General features: G+C 42.8%; 1 long non-coding RNA gene across 1 annotated transcript; it reads left to right on the forward strand.

Moving 5' to 3' along the window:
• The first annotated feature begins 166 nt into the window (after window positions 1-166).
• On the forward strand, window positions 167-9,047 carry LOC142037557 (uncharacterized). The gene is made up of 3 exons (XR_012652402.1): window positions 167-320; window positions 1,325-1,377; window positions 8,750-9,047. It is a non-coding gene; the product is annotated as an uncharacterized LOC142037557 (long non-coding RNA).
• Window positions 9,048-17,592: the final 8,545 nt, after the last annotated feature.

Consider the following 17,592-nt stretch of genomic DNA (forward strand, 5'->3'; position numbering starts at 1 on the left):
GGCGGCGCGGGCTGCCCGCCCGCCGGCCGGCTTGCTGTCGCGGGTTCGAGTCCCGCCGCCGCCGGGGAGGCGGGGGGGGGGCAGCCCGTTCGCCCCGGGGGCTAGGCGCTCCGCGGGACCGGCACCTGCGGGCCTCTGCCTGGCCAGGTGCGGGCTGTCTCCGCGTCAGCCTCCCACCCTGAGCCCCACGGGTGGTGGTTTGGGGGCGCGGGTGAGCCAGCGTGGGGGCGAGGGGCCTGGCCAGGAGGGTCCCGGCGGGAGGCGAGGCGAAGGCCGCGGGTCAGCCCTGACCAGACGGGCAAGCGGGCCACCAGCATGAGGTTAGCTCGGGCGGCTTTTACGACTGAATCCCGTCCAGGTTTTCCCTGGCTGGACGGTCCTTTGTTAAGGGGGAGGTTGTCTCCATGCTGAACAAAAAGGATCCTTTAGGAGCAGCTCACTGGTATGGGCCGCCGGGGCAGCCGCGGTCATTTCGGAGGGGTGCTGAGGCAGGGCTCGGCACTGGAAGTAAAGCTGCTGGTTTCAGAGAGAGACTGAAAGTTATAAAGATCCTGGGGAACCCTGTTTTTCAAATATAGATGTGTGTGTGTAAAGCGTTTACATAAAACTGACTAAAATTAATTTCAAAAGAGAAATGAGAGAGGGGAAAAAAATCCACGATTTCTCCTGTTAGGTTTTAAAATCCCGTTTCCTGACGCGACCTGTGATTTCTGTTCCTTAATTACACAAAGGTTGGAGCCAGCCACAGTGCTAAGCTCTGACTGTGTTACACGGCTTGTGTAACTGCTGCAATTACAATAAACGCATAAAAATTGCAGTCCTCTGTTCTCTATTTCATGGGGACGCACTGAAAACCCAGAAGCTCCTGATAATGACTCACAACTTCAAGTTAGTTTTACTGAACAGTGTAGCCAAACAAATAAACTGGAAAGTTTAGGGCAGATCCGCATGTAAGGGGACAAATTATGCACGCCATTCTAGTCTCCACTAGCAACATGGGGAAATACTCGCTGTAGTTTTTTTGACCACAAAAGGCACAATAGGTGCAAAGGAGAGTGAAGAAACACGGCATAGAAATAAAACGGTGGATGGGAGGTAAGGGGAGAAAAACTAGAATGAATTTCCCTGAGTCAGTAAAGCAGAAAATAATTGTTACTGTGGGGATCAACTCTGAAAAAGTCTGCAGTGATTAGACTGCCAAACTTTAATAAATTGCAACTCGTGGGTGTTATGTGGTCTAAACAATTCTGTTAAAGGGCTTTTCACCAATGAGTGGAGGCTATGAATAGTGGAAAGACTTAAGACTTCTTTTTTTTCTTTCCAGAACTGCTCACAGAGTTTAGATGCTGCTGTGTCAGAGAATCCAGCTTCAGAAACGTAAGAGTTGTCTTTCAGAGAGTCTGATAATCAACAACTCTGATTAAAGGTGATAGATGTATTGACAGAGCCTAACGCAATTATCCCAAACACAGAACCTAACCTGGAGGGAGTGCTTCTCCACTATCTTAGGTTTTGGGTAGCCATTTATAACAGGAGAGTAGAAATCGCTTTTGGTAGTGTTTCATAGACACGTAGGGGATGTAAATACAGGCAAATGAAAGGTGTGGGGAGCACAAACCCTGTAACACCTATAACATTTCACAGAACCATGGCTCACCAAATTTGGATCCAGGTTTTCAAGTGGGACACAGATATTTTCTTTCTGAAGGAGGAGTCCCAATTTTGGGTTGGCCAGTCTGAAGCACCTTAGGGTTGCTTTTCAGAGGATTTTAATTTTGACTCAAATGTTCAGGATCTTTTACGTGTTTTTTGACACAAGAGCTGTCTTAGGAGCTTGCAAAGGGCCAGTCATTAGCCCTGTAATTCACAATTTCTGCAGTTGAGCTAATGCAACAGAGCAAGATTAGAAAACAAACCCATTTTGGTATTTCTTTTTCCTTAACCCAGATGATTTCTGTGATCCCGTTTAGGATGCAGCTTCTAAAACTATTATATATGCACAGATTTGGAGGTGACGAATTGCAGCAGCCAGGGCAAAGAACAGAGAGAGGGATTTCATAATTGGCCTTACCTCTGAAGAAAATGTGATGTGTCACTATGACACTTATATACAGCCTGATACACAATTCTGCATAGCGTGTTCCTGGCTGCAGATCTTAAGGATTTAATCTTCCCTGCCACCACCACCACCTATGGCCCCACGGTTGTGCTGGCACAGCTGTTTGTAACTCTGCGCTGGGGATCAAACCAATGCTTGGATTAAAAGCAGCACCGTTTTTAGTAACACTTTTTTTTAACTGAGATCAGTTCTTTTTTCCAGTTTACTGTGTGGCCTTACGTACTGTTGTGCTGACACAGCTGTTGAAAATGTACCTTTTTTGGTGGCAAGACAGGATATGGGAATTTCTACTGTTTTTGCTGGCTTGCCACCAAAAATGGGGGCTGTATGTGAAACCACCCCACCCCCACCCCCCCCCAGCAACCCTGAGAGCAAGGCCAGTTGCTGAAATCTCAGCAATTAAAAAGAGAAGCTATTTCTGAGCCTCAGGGAATGTCTGATACCTATAGTTAGTGTGCTGCTTCACTGTGTTGTTCTCCTCTTGCCTGGAGAACAGAACATTTTCTTGACATGTTTTGAAAAGTAACTTAGGCCACTGCAGTTACTCAGCTGTAAATTGTATTTGATGTATGTCCAAAACTGTATTTTTCAAGTGAGTTCCAGTGAATGCAGTAATAGTAGAAATCTTTCAATGGGCTTTTTGTTTAGTGAAATAAAATGAACAGTTGTTTATCACTGTGTGGAGTGTTTGGTATGCAGCCAATAATAATTTAGTAGTTAGTAAGAATTCTGCTAAAACATACATACTTGTCTTGCTTTCTTTTCTTGAGTTCCTGCTTTCTTCCATGCAAGAAATCATTCCAGTGGTCTTAATGGCCATTCCATCACTCATAAGTGAAATCTGGAATGCTATAAAACCTCATTTACCCTTTCCTCAGTCTCTCCTTGTATATCCTTGCTATATTCCCTAGACCACCTTAGATAATGTCTTTTTTAGCTTAGATTTAAGGCCATAAAAAGCTCTGAAGCAATAACGTAAGTACTTGTGTGATGAAGATTTTTCATGCGGTTTTTCCTCAGGCCTTTCCCCCTCATCCAACCTGTATGTACATGATTAATGATCTCTCTTTGATCAAGCTTCTACATGCATTGCCACTGCAAGTTCTGCTTCGTATAGTTATGTTCAGGCATCTGGATTGCACATGGTAATTTCTTTAGTTTTTTATCTAGTGTCTTCCTTTGCATAAATGACAAACTGAAAGAAAATAGTAGAAAAAGACCTTGCATTATATCTTCAAATATCATCCACGGAGATCTTGAGTTCTTGTGACTCCTGCAAAGTTCATGGAAGTTGCAGCTGCTCAGCATCACTCAGGGTTAGATATTTGGTTTCCTGTTCTTCACATTAATGCTTTTATTCAATCTAAAGCAGGTGCCATATTCTTATTTGCAAATGTATTTCTCTTTCGTGGATAAGGAATTCAGGTAAGAGTATTAAATTCATTAAAATAGTTATCTGTCACCGTGACATACTACTGGTGAGTAAAACAAGCTGGGCTTTCCACCTAAAAGAAGCTTTGTATAGAACACTGTGCATTATCATGCTAAATTATGGATTTGATGGGAAACAATACGACAAACTCTGATCTCAGTTATGCTGCTGTAAATCCAGAGTAATTCCATTTATTTCAGTGGATTTTTTTTTTTTTTTGTATCTGTAACATTTTAATTAAGAGGAGACTTTGGTGCTGAGATGATAATCCTGTTCTTGGACCAGGAGCAACATAAAGTCAGCACAGTTATACAGGTCTAAAAGAGTGTTAATGAGGAGTTAGTAACAAGGCAATTATTGCTGCCGGGAATGCTTACAGCTTAAAGAAGGAGATATAGTCACTTCTTTCAAAATAGCTTCAACCCAGCCCTCAGTAAAGTTAAGGAGAAGGCATGGGCATGGTGATTATACATTCCATTCTTGTGTGTGTATGGTCTAAAACAGCTTGGGATTTGTACTGATGCAAACTTCAATCACACAGGGTTATTTTTTTCTTTGAAAGGGCATTTATGTGCATAAGGATGCAGATAGATCTTGAGTACAGTAGGATCTGAGGTCTTTGACATTTCACTGGCTTCTGAATCTCAGTACCCATGAGAACTGAGTCTGCAGTCAGAAGCAGTTTGTGCTCCTGGATGGGTTATAACATGCCAAACTGAGCCACAGGTTTTCACTCCACAGCTCCTGAAGGAGCACGAAACATACTGCTTTCTATGGGTTTTATGTTTTAAACAGCTTGGCTAATGGTTTTGCCAGGCTGAGCCATAGATAGTTAATTATATCAATGCTAATTTTCTACTTCTTTTTCACACAAGCATCTTATCCAGTGATTCAGACTCATACTGTCCTAACAGGGTAATTTAATATTGGTGTGACTTGGTTGTTAAAATACAGTTCATGATAATTAATGCTGTATGGGGACAGCAGGATTCTGGGGCCCTGTCCCGGTGCCTGTCCCAGCCAAGTCACAACTTCAAGTCGGGATGAGACCTGGGTGCCTGCTATTCTCCTCCCTCCTTTTCCACAGTGCCCTTGTTCCTGTGAAAGGAAAAACACTCCAAACACGTCCCTGGTTGGGGCCACTGGGGAGCCTGCAGCCTTGGGCACACCACGATCCACACTTGCCGTACATTTTAGCTGTAACATTTCCCAAGGCAGCATGGTTTCCCAGTTTGCTTTAACCACTAGACTGCCCCCCCCCCATCATTTAATATGGACTAATTTAATCTTACTGTATGTTAGGGAGTTTATATATGTGCATGTCATTAACCATTACACTAGCAAGAGAGCCGTCCCTATGTATGGCCGTGTTGCCAGCCTGGCCTTAACAGAAACTGCCCTTTCATTTTTGGATGCTGTTCTGACAGTGTTCTTGTTAAGCTGTTTGCTTTTGATAGCTAGAAAGATGCACCTCTTCCTGTTAAGTGGTCAGTTTAGTCCCTTCAGCATAATAACATATTCAAATTAATGTGCTGTCATGCAAGAGACATATGTTAGAGAGCAGACTCTATGCTGTCACAACATTGACTGTTGAGATTTGAGAATGAAATAGCAGTCCTCGTGATGGCCTTCAGGGAAAAGAAGAACACATCTGGTAGCCAGCTCATGAACCGGGATTTGAAGTGCTCTGAAAGCAGACAGACACTCTTAGCATTAACTACTCATAGATTTTGTATCACCATTATGTGAAGTTTCTGAGCATGCTTAAGATGGGGTTAGATCATCTGCTGACACACACTGGAAGTGCATTGATTTCTTACATTAATCTTTAAATAGAAAAGCTTTTTATTTGATAGGCGTGACTTAAGGCTGGTTTACCTGTGCTATTCATGCTGCCATGGCTGACGTAATTGAAGAGTACAAACCATCAGAAGGGGCAAGTGAGATTAGATGCTTATAGTGATGCCTTCCCAAGTCCTCTGGAGCAGTGTAACTGCATCTGGGGTGGAAGGGCTTTCGGTACTTTTAACTAAGTTGACTTCTAACTCTAAGCTACGTCTCAGCCCAAATCAGATGGAAATTACCTCCTTCTCAGTTCAGCCTGCAGAAAGGAAGACATGAGCAGCTCCTAGTCTGCTGTAATGCTGAAGTTTGAATCTTCCTGGCAGGTGAACCCTGCCAACTTGCTGAAGTGAAAGAGTAACACACTTCCCCTACCCCCTGTGCTGTTGTGAGAGCAGCAACAGGCGGCTGGTGGGAAACAGTAACTTCTGCTGTTTGCGAAGTCAATTAATGCGCGTCCCTAAAGTTGCGCAGCCTCCTTTGAGTGGACTCTTGATTTAGCTGTGTCAGTAAAAGAGTCTGGTAGTCCCAGCCACTTGTCGTTGCCTTTTGCCAAGAATTAATGCCCTCTCATGATGTGTTTGCAGAGATGCTTGTGTGAGTGCCCCTTAACCCACTTCAATCAAACTGGGTTAGCAAAAACCTCCTACTTAATCCATTTAAGCTAAGTCTGGCTCAGGTTGACCAAAGTAGGTTAGGGGGTGTCCACACGAACCGCTCTGCAGGCAGATCTGAAGAGGTGGTAATTTCCACAAGAAGAAGTAGGACGGGCTGAGCAGGGGGAGTGGATGTGAATCAGCAACTTCTCCCATCCCCTCAGCTGGAGGCAGAAGAGGACACCCGCCACTGCCCCACGCTGCGTGCACATACAGGCGTGTTGGGCAGCTCAGCTGGCAGGCGGAACTTGGGAAGCCACAGCGATGCAGCTGTTTTCCCATACACCCCTTTCCGTAGTTGCAACAGTAGAAACGCTTTGTGCAGAGCAGCTGTTGCCGAGATTGCCCAGCAGACGAAAGCCTCTGCAGGCTCCTCAAGCTCTCCTGTTTGAGTGTTTGTCCTTGGTCAAGAGTTGGTGCAGGTGGAGGTCCAAATTATGGTCAAATGAGTGTGAAAGTGGATTCTCGGCATTTGCATTGCCAATTCCCGAGTCAACCGCAAGCACCCACGTTCCTTTGATGTCTACAGTATGGCAGCTTTCTATAAAAGACGTCTGATACAGAGCTTGGGTAGCTATCGGGCTCGCAGGCCCACATAAAGCATACGTAAGAGCTGGGATCGGTGCTGGGAAGGGCTTCCTCACTTCCAACACAGTGCTGCTGTCACAATCCTTGTCACGGGGGTTGCAAGTATTTAGCTGTCCCTTTGGTTGGCTTGAGCCTGCAGAGAAGTTTTAACCTCAAATCTGTAGGTTTAGCATTTTCATAAGATTTGGGGTACATTAAAAATATGAAGGGTAATCTAGGTAGTATGTAGGTGTGGGGGCAGGGAGAATATCTGTATAAATTACATGCCAGGGCTGTGACTTTATGTTGAAGGGATAACTACTAACAAGATTTGAAATGTGTCCTAACAATTGCATTCTTGCTGAGGTATTTTTCTCTCTCCATTACCAACTTTAACTGATCTCATTATTTTTTGTAGTAATTCAAAGGTCGAAGCGATCTTGCTATTTCAGGAATAAATGACAAAGTTCTCCCCTCTCTCAGATGAGGCAGAAGTTTAGAGGTCACACAGATACCAGAAACACATATGCAGGGGATGTGAATGAAGGAGGAAATATTCACTGCTCTCATCATTTTAGGGCCCAGAGAAAGATGAGGGGCCTTCAGGCAATTCCCAGCCTGATGCTGACCCTCCTTTCTTGTCTCCCTGTCTCTTACCCACTCCTGGATGGGAGGGAGAGGAACTGGGAACAGTAGCTGCATGTTTTCTGAGGAATCTCTGTACCAGATCTCTATTTATAAGGATTCAGCCAATCTGTGTCCCCCTTATGCAGCACAAAGAGATGAGGCAGGGCAGTGCATCTGCTCATACATATTTCAAATCCCTTTTTTTTTGTCCTTAGGGTTGTTTTCACTTTTATTTTAAAACAGTTAGGGTAAATCTGGCTGCCCTAAAGCTAGCTCCTCTTCTATATAGTTTACTCTTGTTGATTTAAAAACAAGAATCATGAGAAAGATTTGCCAGCATAGCATTTGCTATGCAAAATTTACATGCAGCTGCTTTGAACTAAATTCCCAGCAGAAGTGAAAGGATTTTGAGGCTTCCAGATCTTAGCAGACTACTGTTTTTTGCAGACAGAAATCTGTACGATATGTACTTCTCCAGAGATCCCTCCCAGCCAGCTAGGACTGTACTATCCTTCCCCTACCCCACTGCGACATATTATCAGCTTTTGGGAGGGGATCCTTCTGGACCTAGAAAGTTAATTAGCTTTGCTTGCAAATGCCTGCCACTGAAGTGACTGATTGCTTTTTGGAGGGAAGGAAAACTCTTGTCTCTAGAGTTGAAAAGAGCAAAACCATGCAAATTCGTGTAAATCTTCATGCTTATTTCTCTTCTGTGGGGCAACACTCTTCTCCATATGTGGGGAAAATTTTCCAGCAGTTCTATTTTGGTTTCTGGAGTTGTAGGTTGAATCATAAATCTGGTCTTATAGATCGAGAATATGATCAGGAGTGTTTGAAAGCTGTTTGCAAATCAAATGCTGGTAATTTCAAGTAAGATAGTCTTGCCCTGCCTGGCTCCAGCCTGACCAGTTTCACAGAAGCTGAGAATCCGTTGACACTGATAGTTTTTTTGGGTAATGAAACCATGATCTAATCCAGGGCCAAAGTGGTAAACAAGTGGTTTGCTGTTTAGACATGTAAGGCAACTAATGTAATTAAGGTAATGCAGGCCACTTACAGCTGAGGTGAAGATGTCTCCTGCGTTGACACAGGGACCTCCTCACTCCTCCGTGGGAATGCTAACTTCAGCAAGTGGACGCTTTTCTCCTTAGGAGCAGGATCAATTTGATGCCCCATCAATCTTAGTAGGTATTCTGTTCATTCCTCAGAGAAGTATCATGAGGGTTAATTATTTCTCTGCTCTGACTCAGACAGTGATTTTGTGCCAGAGGATTCTGGCAGTAAGTATAATCCCAGTGATACCCTCAGTGAGGAAACCATTGTTAACGATGTTGATGAGGAAGTGCTAATGGAAGCTGAACCAGAGCCTGATATAGAAATTGAGAGACCTAAGGCAAACAAAGGAAAGAGGTTGGAAACCTGGCTGTTTTCAGCCTTCTGCAGCAGATCTTACGAAAAATAACTCTTTGTCTTCTTCCCCCTTCCCCCCTCCCCATCCAAACGCAGGCTGCAGAATGGATCTCCTGAGGCTGAGCTGTGCTAGAGGGAGGGAGGAGATTTGCTGCTGAAGTGCTGGTGCCGATTGTCGTTCCCCTGGGAAGACGTGCAGCAAGGAGCAGGTTTCAAATAGAGTGTGTCTTCAGCAAAATCGGGCTGCCAGATGGGGCCTGAGGCCCTCGCTCTGCCCAGGCTCCAGAAAGGCATTGCTCCAGAGCCAGTCAGCACTGTGAATTATGAATACGTTGGCCATGTTACTCTATTTAGGACCTGTACTCTGGAGTTAGATGTTGCATGAATAAAACATATTTTCCGTACTGTTTTTCTCTATCAGTATTTTATAAAGTCATGATGAGAGACCAGTGATATCTACCTGCTGTGTAACCGTGCTCTGAGGGGCAAAAGGGTTCCCTGTGCCAGCACACAGAGCTAAGCACAACGTAGCCCTTAAGAAGTTTCCCTTGTCCCAAAGAGATTATCTTCCTCTCCTAGTCTTGTGTGGTTTCCAAGGCCCAGTTTAAACACATACAATGACATAGGATAGATAGCTATTTTCCATACATGGCATTGGTTGTTCAGCAGGAAGCATTCATTGCTTTAAGATGGTACTGAAAGGGATTCTCTTCTGCACTCCAAAAGAGAAGCAGGCAGGATTATCTTGGGTCACATCTTTCTTCTATTAGTCAAATGGTGAAACCAGACATCTGAGTTGTTTCAGTCTGTGACCTTACCCAGTGCTTCCTGACAGATCTCACAGCTTTTCTGTTGTCCCTAGTTTATATGCAGGATTCTTCAGTCCCCCTGGCAATCTGCATTCTTTCTTGAGCTTTTTCCTGGTATCTTGGGCCCTTGGGAGATCACAGCCTTGCCCTGGTTTCTATGTGGCTGCATAGCTAACCACTCCAGTAATTCACTGCCTTAGCCCGGATCCCTCGGCTGAACAGGCTTAAAAGTATTCATGGCCTTCTCCAATGTTTCTTGATGCTATTCAACCTATACAGTGTTCTTTCAACTTGCATTCTTCCTGGATGCCTCCAGAAGCAGAACAGCAGGCTCCAACGTTTCCTGACACTGTGGCCCTTTATAGCAACCAGCAGTTTACACATTTGTCATTCAACTCACAGTCTGCTTCACTGTTCCTGGCATCTTAGGGTTGCTCTCTCTCATTCCCTAACATGCTATAGCCTTCTTCAGACTCAGCAGCTGCTCCGAGAAGGTTCCTAAGGCTGGGGAGCTTTTTGTTGAAAACATTTTTCAGATTCTCCCTCATGCTCTCTAGCAATGAATTTTCTTCTATTTTGTGATATAATATGGTTTTCCTTGGCATATTTCTAATTGCTTCTTCATTTACCTTTATTGGTCCCTTATCTCCAGCAGCATGTGTTATTCCCCATAAAATCCGGACACTCTGTGACTTTATTATTTCAAACATACTTGTAGCTATACCCAGTGGTTGTAGCCCTTCTTGAGGCAGTTGCGTTCAGTAACATTCCCTTGTGTTAGTTGACTGTCTTTTGTGTCCCCAGCAATTCTCAGCCTTCTCTGGTTTTCATCGTCATCCTGAGGCTTGCATCTCATAGAATGGTGAGGCTTTCTCAGAGAGCTCTGTCATGATGATGTCTCCTCTGGTTTTCTGTATCACCCCGGGACCTTTCTTGACATACATATCTTATTCAACTTCCCTTATGTCCCACAGCACTTACACAGGCTTTTCCTACATCCTCAGCAACTTTCATGGTACTCTGATGTCCCCTGGCTGTTATCTGGCTCTCTTTGATCTTTCCCAGCTGAATCGCAGCACTCTCTTAATATACCTCTCTATCTCTGGCTTGCTAATGGTTATTTCCACATTCTTTTTTAAGTTTGACTCAAAACATTTTTGCTCATCTACAAACATTCACAATCATGCAGCCAAAAAGGACTTCCTGGTAAAGTAGCAGTTCAAGCATTCACTTTGTTTCTCTGACAACATTTTTTAAAAGAAAATACGTAGCTGTCTTTCTTAATGAATTCTGAGAACAGGAGATTGTTAGAGCATTTGTAGAAAAGTATATGAGCAGTCTGAGACTCTTTTACTAAGTGACTAAATTAAGGTAAGGACTATACCATGGTGAGCTTGCCCTGTGTGTAAAGACTCTGCAGAGAGTAAGACTGGCAATGCTCTCAAAAATTCGATCCATAACAGCAGTGCCTTTGCTTCTCTTTAATAAGATGTGTATCACTGTTCAATGCAAATTCACCTAGCAATATTTGTAAAGTACTTGCAATATTTGGGTGATGGGTACTGTGGAAGTTTAGACTGTTGCTATTCTTACATTAGACATCTTTACCCATAATGATTAATAAGAAAATCCTGAGTTGGATATGATAAAGCAATTTTTACTTGCCTGCAAGCTGGCCTCAAAACCTGTTTGAGGTTTGAAGTTTTCAAACAGAAAAAAGAAACAGATGCTGAAGTTTACAAAGCTGTAGAATTGGCTTCATTCTAATATCACCTCTTTCGAAAATACATGAGCATGGAAGTTATATTTCTTATTAGCTATTCATGTCATAGCATCATCATCATCAGACTCATCTCTGCTGGTATAATGTAAGCCAACTGCATCCATTCTATGTGGATATCATTACAGAGTGAATATTTCTTCATAAAAATTCCAACTCTCAAGCATGTTTGTATACTTTGACTCTCTCCTTGTCCCCAGTGCTTTGATTGCAGTAAGAATCCTGTTCCTGTCATTTGTCTTGTGCAAACATGCGCACCCGTTCCTGGTTTCCACTTACAAAGATTACAAAAAAATCCACGTGATATAAATCATACAGTAGTGCATTACAGTTTTATTTAGTTCCTTAGTCAACCATGCTTTTAGTTATACCCAGCACTAGATGCCATGCTTAATTGTGCAAGGGCTACATGCTTATGTGCTTACTTTATTTCCTTTACTGCTGAAGTTCTAAAGCATTCAACAGCGCTTTAAATATGGATTTATTACTGCTTACATACCACTGAACTGCAGGGGAGGGAGGATAAAAATGTTACCGACTACAGTGGGGTCAGTTTCTTTTTGTGTGAAAGGACTGTTTAGCAGAAGGGGAAGAAGCTGAACTTGGTGCCAGCTATTTTTGCACTAGCCAAGTCCTGTCATCAAAACTGCACGGGGGCTGTGCTAACTTAACTCTGCAGTAGGGTAAGGTTAATTTAAAATTCCAGATGTACGCTTCCACAGAACCTTGGTCCTTCCCTTGCGCTCTTTTTGCTTCGCTCCCTGCAGCCCCTTCTGGGACAAGTGCAGAAGCCATCTCAGCCAGGTGGACATCATCAGGTGAAGTCTGTGATGGTTGTGACTGCTCTGGAGAACTGAATTCAGCAAGTGATCCAAGTTCAGTCGTGGCCTGACTGGGTATAGATTTTTTTTTTAAACATGAAAGCTGAGCTGGACCTGGCAGCTTTTAAAACCTGGAAAATTTGAGGTGAAAGGAAAACCAAAAAATATTGAATGTAGTCTATATTACTTTTGCATCAGATAGATGTTTCTTTTATTGTTTTTCCTTAATAGGAATTTCCCCGCATGAAGGATTCCCCTGTGGGTGCAGGGTGGGCACGACTGCCTTCTTTCCAGATATAGGCTGTCATCGTGGAGGCTGGAGAATAACCATAGAAGAACTTAGGCTCAAATGGACCTCCAGAGGTAATTTGGTCCAACCTCCATTCCAAGCAGGACCAAGCAGATGAGGCTGCCCTCTGATAATCCTTCTCTGATAGATGGCCCATGGCAAAAGTAAACCCTTCAAGTTTAGATTAGAAAAGCATTTCTTAAACTTCTTGTGAGCATAGACCTCTCCTGAATCATTTGTCTTCCCAAGATTTTCATGAGTGCAGCACTTCTGCCCAGACTAGGGAACAGCTAACTTCCACTAATTGATAGCAACAGCTCAAATTCCTCCAAGGTGAGGGAGTGAGAATTGATTATAATTTACTCGTTTGAAGTATGAAGATCCGTTTCTTTGCCTTGGAAGAACTGCACTGCAGTGAGCAGTTAGATGAGCTTGCATAAGTACTTGCAGCCAGTTCTCATACCCATATTCTGCGGGAAATGAGCAGCATCTAGTAAGTAGATTAATTGCTGTTCTCTATCTTGTTTTTTATGATACATTTTTTTTCTTTCTGTAATTTACCTAAATTTATGGGTCATACTTCTTAGTTAAGAAGGAAAATATTTTTTCTCTCTTAAATGTTTCAGACTCCTTGTGATTCTGTTTGAATCCTTTTTCATTGGAAAGGATACTCTGAGCTGTCTTTGGCCTAGCACTGGATACGTACCAGAATCGGAGAACTCCTGGTTAACAAGCAGATTGAACACAGGCATTGCAAAATTAAATTTTCTATTGCTTTTGCTTTGTAGTTTGCCTCATGGTTGATGTAGCAGCATTGCCTCTAGCAATGCTCATTCTCTCTTTAACCTCTGTATTGATATTTCTCCCAATAAGTGAGAAATCTATTTTTGTGAGCATCTTGTGACAACTGGCTCAAGTGACATAAGCCACTGAACAGCTATTGAACATATCTAGGCTAGATTCAGAATAGTAAATTAGAGGGAGAAGTCTCCACATTCAAATAGCAACAACAGATTAATCTGGACAAAATTTTTGTCCTTCAGCTTCTACTTTGTGTGACAACTGTCCACTTAAAATAGTGTTGAAATGAAAAAGAAAGGAAGCTGTGACAGTACTTTCAGTCCCCCTGCGGAAGGTGTTGGTTCACCCCTAATGCATAATGCACAGCCTCTCCGAAATACACATCCCATCAGTTCTCAGTACCTGCAATGTTATAAAGCAGTTCAGAAAAGAAAGGGAAGAATAGCTTCTCCAAATGCAGCTAGAGAGAGAAGTTTGAGAGCCCTGGATATAATTACCTGAGCTGGAGTCCGGCCAGGAGAATGCTGAGCTAAGGAACACTAAAGTTCTGACTCTGCACAAGGGATCCAGACAAATTTAAAAGAAACTGCAATAACAGAAGCGGGATTTGAGCATCTGGGAAGACGTTTGAGAGAGTGAATGAATACAAACTAAGGCCTCTAGGGAGTCTGATAGGAAACAAAAGGAGCAAAATCAAGAACGGAGGAGTGTAGTGGTAATATATGTGGTACTGACTGTCTTGTACTCCATCAGTGCGCCCTGGTAAAACTGTATCTTGTACATGATCTAAGAGAACTAACTTCTCTGAGTTCATTTAACCCTCTACCCAAGCCAAACTACATGAACAAGGATGAAAATAAGACAAGTTATCTCTGTTGTGTTCTTAAATAGCAATGAATAAGAACTGAGTCAGACCTGATAAATACTGTAAATCTTTAACGTAACACCAGGTTAATTAGGCACCATTAAAGGAAAGCTTGTGCAGGAAGAAGGACTTCTCCCTGTTGGGCTGCTCCCCAGCTAAGGAGACCTGGTCTCAGCCGAGAAGGATTTTACCTTTAATCCCAGATTCCTTAAAGGTAGTTATTCTAGCATATTCTAACACTTTTCCACTGTTTCTTGCCAGCACTGGTATCAAACAAGCATTTCAATTTTCCTTCACTCATACTCTTTTGCAAAGTCTTCACAACTCCAGAATCAGCAAACCGATATACCCAACGAAAGGATGATAAGGGGTCTGCTATCAACTACCTTTCATTTTAAGGTCCTATTCTGTTTTTCTTTGTATTTGCTGGGAGCGAAAAGCATACTCAGGCAGTTACCATTGACCAGACCGTGCACAAAGCTTTTCGGTGCTTCTGTACTGTTCTCATTCAGGCACTCTAAATGGTTTATAAGGTTTGTCAGAGAAGTGGTTTAAAAAGGAATGCAAATGAAAAAGCAGAGAGCTGATGGATGAGAGCAGGGAAGGTGGTCCAGAAGGCAATGTTAAAGAAAAGAAAAAAGGAAGAAAAAAAAGGAGGGGCTGGAGGGAAGGTGGAACATGAGGAAATCCAAGTGGGGTAGCGTCCGGGATTTGAAACTCTGCATTCCTCCCACTGGCAGGTTTTTTCTTACTTTCCCTTAGCTCTTTCTTTTTTCACATTCCTTTTCCCCCAGCTCATTTGTTTTATGCCAAGAGGCTTATTTGTCTTTCCTGGCTTATTTGTAGTGCATCTGGATTTAGGCATTCTGATAAATCAGTTCCTCTGAAGACTGTGATCTAAAAATGAATGTTGGGATGGATTTTGAGCTAATTTAAACTGATATACATCTGATGAAGTGAAGTTTAGCCATGTAAAATTCCACTGCTTGAGCAAATGCATAAACAATGAACATTATTCCCCTTCAGTGTGTCAGAAAAAGAAATCGTCTGCTCCTTCCAAAGAGATTATTTTAAATTTGAAACACGTACCTATAAATGTCTGTATTTTGCAGTTTTGAAAATCAGCATTGAAATGTATTATTTTAACACATACCACACTTCAAGAGATTGTCTTCTCCTGAGCATGTTATTTTTGAGAAGTGGTAAAACTTTCATTAGTTTTATCTGCCTGAATGTATTGGTTTAATTGTGTTTTATTTGTTCCTATAATATCATGTGTGCTTACTGCGCTTTAGCAGACAAATGCCAGGGTCAGAGTGCAAGCTCAGACAACAGCCTGCAATTTTCAGCACCCTGCAGGATTCAGTATTTCATTAGTATTTTTTGGTTTTATTTTATTATTAAACACAGAATGAGAGCACCATAGAACTGATTCATCTTGGTCACTGTTCTTATATGAGTGTCTTGGAATTGAAAAAATATATTTTAGAGACAGCTTTGCTTCTGATCTTAGGGATATCACCGATGGGAATTAGTTAGGCACTGCTACTTAAAAAAAAGGGCAGATAATTAGAATCCAAATTTTAGTCATGCTGCCTTTGAAAGCAAAACAAAATCAGTAACAATCTGAAATCACGTCCCTTGCCACTTTTCACTTTCGTCAGAGGATGCCCGATTCCCACTAACGCTAAGAGCATTATTCCATTTTGAGACATGAGCTCTGGTGAATTTTGCTGCAGCAACTACAGAAGTTGCTGCCCCAGGCTTCCCACCCTGCTGCTCTGCTGGAGGTTATCACCACCCGAGCGACGTTGGCAGAAAAGAGTACGTCACACTTCAGTTTCTTCGTGGAAAGCCTGGTTGTCTACTTACATTCACCTCAGCTGGATTTTAAACTGGATTGGGATGGATTCCACCATGGAGGTGGAAGCACAGGCTTCCTGCCGCGCACTTGGTTGTCAGGTGGAAACCTGCGTTAGAAGGATGGGGCAGCCAAGGGTGGCAGCTCTTGATGCTACCACAGCAATACTCATCCGTCAGTGGTGGGGGAGGCATCAGCTCGCCGGTGTAGGACAACTGCGTGGCAGCAGCAAATTAGGCAAGAAAGAGGTTAGGGACTTGAATAGCAAAATGAACAAAAATACACATGTAGAGAAACAAGAAAAGGGCAAAATGCTTTAAGATCCAACCAAGAATTCATATGGTGAGTAAAATGATAATTTATTGGAGAGCTACAGCTCGACATCTTTCTTTCCTAACAAATATTTTTCTCTCGCTTCAAGCTACAGTCTGGGTTCTGCTAATTTGCTTCATTAGAAAGGAAAAACCCGAGACAGAGCCACTGGATGAGTTGGGGCTTTTGCAATGGGAAATGGAAACTTTCAGCTGTGTGTCAGTAGTTGCAATGCTGTCTGGATGGGGTTTGATTGTGTTACCAGCTAACGCAGTTTAGTATCTTCTGTGAAATGGCTCACTGATGTCAGACCAGGTCCTAGTGACAGCTAATGCTGCTTTGCCACCAACTGGGCAGTCAGAGCAGAAAGGACAGAAGATGAGCAAACAATGGACATCGACTTATAAAATTGCTTTCAAAACAGCAACAGATAAATCAAGTGAGACAAATATGGGGATAAGCAGAAACAGGTGTGTGCTTTTATATTCATATGCACAAGGGCCAAGTGCCACCACACCAATGGTGCTTAGGCCTTTCATTATCTCTGAAGATATGAGAATTACACACAGAATAAAAGTGCAAGGACATTGTGGCCTCCACTGGATCTACCACCTGCCATTAGAGTAAAAAGCTATCATCAGCTTTAAACATTTGGAGTTCAAAGTTACAGGCATGCCAGCCCTAACTAACTGCTGTTAGTTCTTGTCCTTTAGGCCAGCCAGAGACCCAATGTTTAGACATCTAATTTCTTAATTCATTATTACCTTAACTCTGACTCGGAGCAAAATACATTTGTCCAGCAAACTGTGTGCAATCGCTCTGGGAACTGCTGAGCTCCTGCCTTTTTGGTGCGCTGTTGAAAATCAAATTATATAGCTTTAGCAACAGAACTATAATTAGGGCCAATGGAAGACTGTGGGTACGATAATATTGTGGATTCTGCAGTTTTTGTCATGTTGCTCCATAATATGCCAGAACCTGGTAGTTTTATTGCTCTGCAGTGCATTAACACTGTCAGTGAAACATCCCCTGCTTCCTGACGTGAAACTGGCCCTTCTGTGAGCACATTGCCAAGGCTGGCCTAAATTTACAGTAATCTGCAACTATGCTCCTCCTGGAGTCTATGGCAAAGCTCCTGTTAACTTCCGCAGGAGCTGGGCAGGCCTAGGCAGGGAAAATTGGGATGGATAAGGAAGATGACAGAGCACAGCTGAGGAGAAAAGAAGGCTGGCTATCGTGTTTCATTATAATCTCTCCAGTTATCACTGGATCTCATCCCGATATCACCAGGAGGTTTGTTCATAGATTCAAATTATGTTGTAACTAAAATTTAATCAGTACTTATTTTCCTGTTCTCCATCACACTAAGAAAATCTCTCCTCTAGGCTACTGCCGCTTCTG

Source organism: Buteo buteo, chromosome 12 (assembly GCF_964188355.1).
Source record: "Buteo buteo chromosome 12, bButBut1.hap1.1, whole genome shotgun sequence".
Lineage (NCBI taxonomy): Eukaryota > Metazoa > Chordata > Aves > Accipitriformes > Accipitridae > Buteo > Buteo buteo.